The sequence below is a fragment of the Sinocyclocheilus rhinocerous genome, unplaced genomic scaffold (genome assembly GCF_001515625.1).
Source record: "Sinocyclocheilus rhinocerous isolate Xijiao unplaced genomic scaffold, SAMN03320098_v1.1 scaffold909, whole genome shotgun sequence".
Lineage (NCBI taxonomy): Eukaryota > Metazoa > Chordata > Actinopteri > Cypriniformes > Cyprinidae > Sinocyclocheilus > Sinocyclocheilus rhinocerous.
Window position 1 is genome coordinate 126,569 of NW_015666359.1, and position 5,918 is coordinate 132,486.

The 5,918-nt window shown below is 39.4% G+C and overlaps 1 pseudogene; it reads left to right on the forward strand.

Annotated features, from left to right (window-relative positions):
• Positions 1-2,135: 2,135 nt before the first annotated feature.
• LOC107732238 (transmembrane 4 L6 family member 1-like) lies at positions 2,136-3,539 on the forward strand (annotated as a pseudogene).
• Positions 3,540-5,918: the final 2,379 nt, after the last annotated feature.

The following is a 5,918-nucleotide window of genomic DNA, read 5'->3' on the forward strand; positions in this document are numbered from 1 at the left end:
TGTTTGAGAGAGAGTGTGTGTGTGTGTGTGTGTGTGTGTGAAATGAGCAACAATTTGATTTGGTGAATTGGTGCTGAATTCATACAATCTCATTCATAACTGTTCGTACAATCTACCCTTGCCTTCTTAAGGGTTTAATATAGGGTGGGTCTGGGACAGACCTGGGGCCTCGTTTATAAAATGTTGTGCATAAACCATCCTAAAATTGATCCTAAGATCATCTCTCAAACTTGCGTACGTGTGATTCATAAAATGAACTTACGTACAGAAAACGCATGTATGCCTCTCTTTTAGATGTGAAATCTATGAATTGCAAATGATCTTGAACTTGCGCGCAACTGAATGGTTTCAGCTCTCTGCCTTGTAAACAACTCCTGATTAATGTCATTAACATATAAACCAGTCATCATCCAAATTCTTTCATTTAGAACAGTGAGCTGCAAGAACAGCTTACATTTTCAAAAACCTGCATTACTCGAACAAGAAAAAGTGCGTACGTCTGCTCAGACCCTGACGTAAAGCTAAGCACTTTTCCACGTCAAAGCCAGTTTTTTAAACTACAAATATGAGCGCTGGCGTGGATTTAAGCACACGCTCACTCTAAGATCAAATTTGCACGTACGCACACTTTACAAATGAGGCCCCTGGTGATTTTACTTCATTTTTTTTTGTACAAGTGTGAATTTATTAAATGAAATCGGTAACTCATACAAAACTTTACAAATTCTCATAAAATTGGGTTGGAATGAGTGTTACAAAATAAACTTCTGGGGCGTTTCTTGATTGCTGGTCAAAGTGTGGAGACAACGAACAACTTAAATGAAAAGCTAACACTAAAATAAATGGATGAAGAGACCTTATTATTCCACAAAACATACAACTGAGGAAACAAGAATTCCAAATTGTTAATTCTCATAGTAAGCAAGAAAAACTTGTAAATTGTAACGAATGAATCGAAAGTATGAGTACTGGGTCAAAATCTTCAGATATCTAATTAGTTACTATGCCTTGTCAATGATATCTTTGTAATTTTTCATCAAAATGCAATGTTGGCCCACTTCTAACCCAGCTTTTCTTTGTTGCTGACATCTCCAGACTTTTCACAATTAATTCCATTGTTCCATTCTAGATTTATGTCAGGAGTAAAATGTAGTAATAGGGTGCAATTACTCAATTAGACAGTGCATTGTACTAAAAACTCATTGTCCACATTCAGATGCTGATACCGGCCTGCGTGTTTCTGGGAATGGGGAAGTGTGTGGATTCCTGCGGAACAGTTAAAATATATTCAAAAAGAAAACAGTTATTTTAAATTTCACAGTACTACTGTATTTTGCTCAGATAATTGCAGCCTTTCTGAGCATACAAGACTTCTTTCAAAAACATTTAAAAATCTTACCCACCCCAGACTTTTGAACGGTACGCTCTTAAAAATAAAGGTTCTTGATTGGCGCCGATGGTTCCAAAAAGAACCTTTAACACCAGTGGAACCTTTCCAAAAAGGTTCTCTATGGAAAAAAAGGTTTGTTAGATTATTAAAACTGACTCCAAAATGGTTCTTCTATGGCATCTCTGTGAAATCTCCCTTTTGAAACCTTTGAAACCTTGGAACCTTTAAAAGCATAGTTTGTATGTTTAGAAATGACAATGAATAGCTGATACCAACTTTGACTATGTTAAAAACTACTTCTTTTTTTTACCACAAAACTGCTTAATCTTTGTATGTTTTGTAATTAAAGACATCATTGACATCAAAAGTATTGAAATAAGTCTCTATTTTCTGTTTTGTCCGTTACAATGTCAACCTTGTAGTGAAACAAAAGGTGGATATTGATAGAAATTAGATTCTCTTTCTAAAAGCACCTTGTAATTTCACAACCTTGAGCACAAGGCTTGTAATGTGAACTTAAACTGTAAAACTTTTTATTTTGGAATGCATCTTTGTCTGATTACCAACAAAATGATGAGGAAGCTTTGGTAGGAAAACATCTTGTAACTCTCCACAAGCCCCGGCCATATCGTCTGTCAGAGAGTTTAATGTCAACCCGCTTCCTGTCTCCTCCTCCTCATGGGGGGCCGAGGAGGGGGGTAGCCTCTTAAAACCCTTCCACCCTACTTTCCTGTCCCGGATTACAGCCGCCTGCGCTCGCTCCCTCTGCTCCGTGTGAAGATGTGTTCTCTGGCCTTCGCCAGGTCTCTGGGTTTCGCCCTCATCCCTCTCGCCACCTGCTGCATCGTGGCAAACGTCCTGCTCTTCTTTCCCGACGGAAAGATCAACTTCATTCAGGATGAGCATGTGACCACATATGTCTGGTACTTCATGGGAATCGGAGGAGGTGGTTTGGTGGTGAGTATCAGATTTGTGTTGCTGTAAATGTTGTCTTGTGTCCTGGTTCTGGGCAGACGTGTGGAGTAATGTTAGAGGATTGACAAACCCTCTCTGGACTGTGGACGCTCCAACGTCTTTATGAGGAAAAACTGAATAAGCACACTAATGTCCTAATTCAAATGTAAAAATGATACATATTTATAAAAGTTAAGGTTAGATTACTAAGGGTTGGTTTAAGAGGTTAAAGTCAGGGTTAAGCTAATGAAAAATCACCAACTTGATGCAAAAATATGTATAAAAACTGTAAGGTTTTGGTTTAGGGTGTAGAAAATATAGTAAGCATAATATAAAAACAACAAAAGTCAATTGGAAGTGTGAATGTGCAAGATTCTTGGTTGTGTATTGAAAAGTTCAAAAGCTTATCTGTGCAGTTGTGTGTGTGTGTGTGTGTGTGTGTGTGCGTGCGTGCGTGGCTCTGCATACTGCTTCCTGATCTCCGCTGTGGCGCTCTTTAAGGGGCCGTATTGCTTCACTCAGATGGGATGGAGGTATCCTTTTGAGGATGATGGCGGAAGGTATGAGCTCATTTTTTTCTTTTGAAACTGCTTTGATGGTGACTTCATAAGAAACAAGTCTTGATCTCTTTTCCTCCGTTTGTTCAGGTATCTGTTTGCTCGAGAGAAGTGGTCCGAATGCATTCAGCCGGCACACATTGTGGAGTGGAATGTGACGCTGCTGTCCATCCTGTTGGGTCTCAGCACCCTGGAGTTCCTCCTCTGTTTCCTGCAGCTCGTCAGCGGACTGGTTAACGCAGTGTGCCGGCCATGCTGCTACAAACAGGAGTACAGTCTAAACGCTTGAGGACGGAGCGTTTCCCAGCCTCAGTCATTGAGAAAAAGGACTGCTCATCTGCAGCAGAGCCGCTAAGCCATCACAACGCCATGAATGTCACTTTGGATGAAAATGTAAACACTAAGACATTTCCACACCCCTCCAGCCGAGTTTGTATTAGCAGTGCATGTTTTCTGTATAAAACAAACATTTGCATTGTACACTACCTGCAATGTGCATTTTGCTAAAATATAAATGTATTTTTGTATGAGTTCTGTTCGTTTTGTACAGAAAGTTTTGTAAATTATTTAAATATCGAGCGTGATAGAAGTACAGACGATGAATGTTGTTTTATATACCTATAAAAGATGTTTTAAATATTCCCATCAATGAATAAATAGGTCTCGTTTTAGACTAATTTTTTTCTGTTTGTTAATTTTGTGTGTAATTTCACATTTTGGTGGTTTTTACAATTACAATACAAGAAACTGGCAAAAATCCCCTGGGGAATGCTGGATAATGTAAGACTCATTATCCAGTCTCAGCAATAATCTCTGGAACATAAATCTGTGTCACACTGTAGATCTTGCCCAAATCCTCTTGGTACATAAATTGAGAACATGCAGAGTTCTGGCCCAACATAAGCTACATAAGTATGTGAGCATAAACTCTTTAGCTACAGAGCTGTGAAATTTATTTGTGATTTCTTGTATTTTTCTTAGTATACAATCCCTAAAATACATCCATATTGTCCTATTAACTTAATAATTGGTCAAGCCAACTTTAGTAGCAAAAAATGTCAACCAAATGCATTAGATAACAAGAGGTTAGTCATTCACATAGCTGAGGTGGCATTTTGGCCCACTCTTCTTTGCAGAACTGCTTTCGTTCAGCACCACTGGAGGTTTTACAGCAGTGGTCTCAAACTCAAATCCTGGAGGGAAAGTTTAGCTCCAAATCACACCTGCTTGGAAGTTTCTAGTGATCCTGAAGAGCTTGATTATCTGGATCAGGTGTGTTTGATTAGGGTTGGAGCTAAACTGTGCAGAGCTGTGGTCCTCCAGGAATTGAGTTTGAGACCAATGTTTTACAGCATGAACTGTACAGTGTAGTATAAAGTCCTGCCACAGCATCTCAATCAGGTTCAGGTTCAACTAGAAATTCAGGGGTGTATTTACTCCTTTGCTTGGGATCATTGTGCTTCACATTTCCTTCAGTATTTTCTGGTAGAGTGCAGAATTCACCCATCCATCTTCCAATCAACTTAGGCACACAGGGATGTTAGAGCCTATTCCAGCGCTTCAGGCCATAGGCACAATTTAGATTGTGGAGGAAACCAGAGCACTCACAGAAAACCTGCACCAGCGAGGGGAGAACATACAAACTCCACACAGAAAGACCTCCTGCTCCACGTTTGACTAAAAGAACATTCTCTCAAAGGTTTTGAGGTTCATCAAGGTGTGTTTTGGGAACATTTTGATAAGCCTTAATATGGAATGAAGATATGAAGATATTCTAAACATGAACATTCTGATTTTCTGTAAAGCGGCTTTGAAACAATGTGTATTGTGAAAGGCGCTATACAAATCAATTTGATTTGACTTGTTCTTCTGGATTAGCAGTGGGTTTCGCCTTGTCACTCTTCCATGGGATGCCACTTCTGGCATGTCTTTGTGATGTGGAGTTGTGAACACTGACCTCTGTTGCTGTGAAAGATTCCTGCAGTCCCTTGGATGTGGTCCTTGGCTCTTTTATGGCTTCCTGGATGAGATGTTGATATGCTTTTAGAGGAATTTTGGTAAGTCAGCCAATTGTGGTACAAGTTTTATCCATTTAGAGATTTGTGGTTGTCACTGTGGTTCTTCGGAGTCCCACAACCTTTAAAATAGCTTTGCAGCCCTTCCTAGATGGCTACATTTCACTCATTTTATTCCTCATAATCATTCCTGAAATTTCTTTGGCATAGTGTAGTGGGTGAGACCTTTTAGCCGACTTCATGTTGCTGAAAATGTTAGGTTTATATGTTGACTTTATTGTAAGTTGCAAAGTCAACAAATCTTTTTATCTGTTTGTAATTCTGTACAAACAGCACTGGGGCCAATTCTTGACTTTCGCCCTATTTCTCCTGTTCATGAGTAGTGAGGTATGACTTGTCAACAAATATTAGCATAGCATAGCTTGATTTATAATTTTAAAATGATTTGTCCCAGTGCATTTAAATTGAGTTTTAAAGGTGACATATCATGAAAATCTTACTTTTCCAGGTTTTAAGTGCTATAATCAGGTCCCGGTGCAACGTGAAAAAGATTAACCCAATCACTTTGTTTTGGTAAGCCTTTCTTTGCAAGTGTCTGAGAAAACGAGAGCGTCTAATTTCGCTCCCTTGGTGACGTGGCAAAGGGATCTCATTATAATATTACCGCCCCTTAATCTGTAAACTTCCACTCAAGGCGCCGTCATTTTGATTTCGCAAGCGACAACGTTGTACCAGCTCTAATGCCATGGAGAAAGTTTGAGCAAAGCATGCTATCTGTTCTGTCTTTGGCTGCACAGAACACGGTTTAGAGTCCCAGCCTCAGAGGAGACAAGAGAGCAGTGGATTTACTGATTTATTTAGGCTACTGTATATTGCTGCTGCCACACAGATCTAAAATAAACAAGCGATTTATTTCCCAGCTGTTTACCTTCACAGACATAACCGACTGTTTTTGTAACTCATGTGTGTTTTTAACGTAAACTTGTGTGTGAATGAGAACTT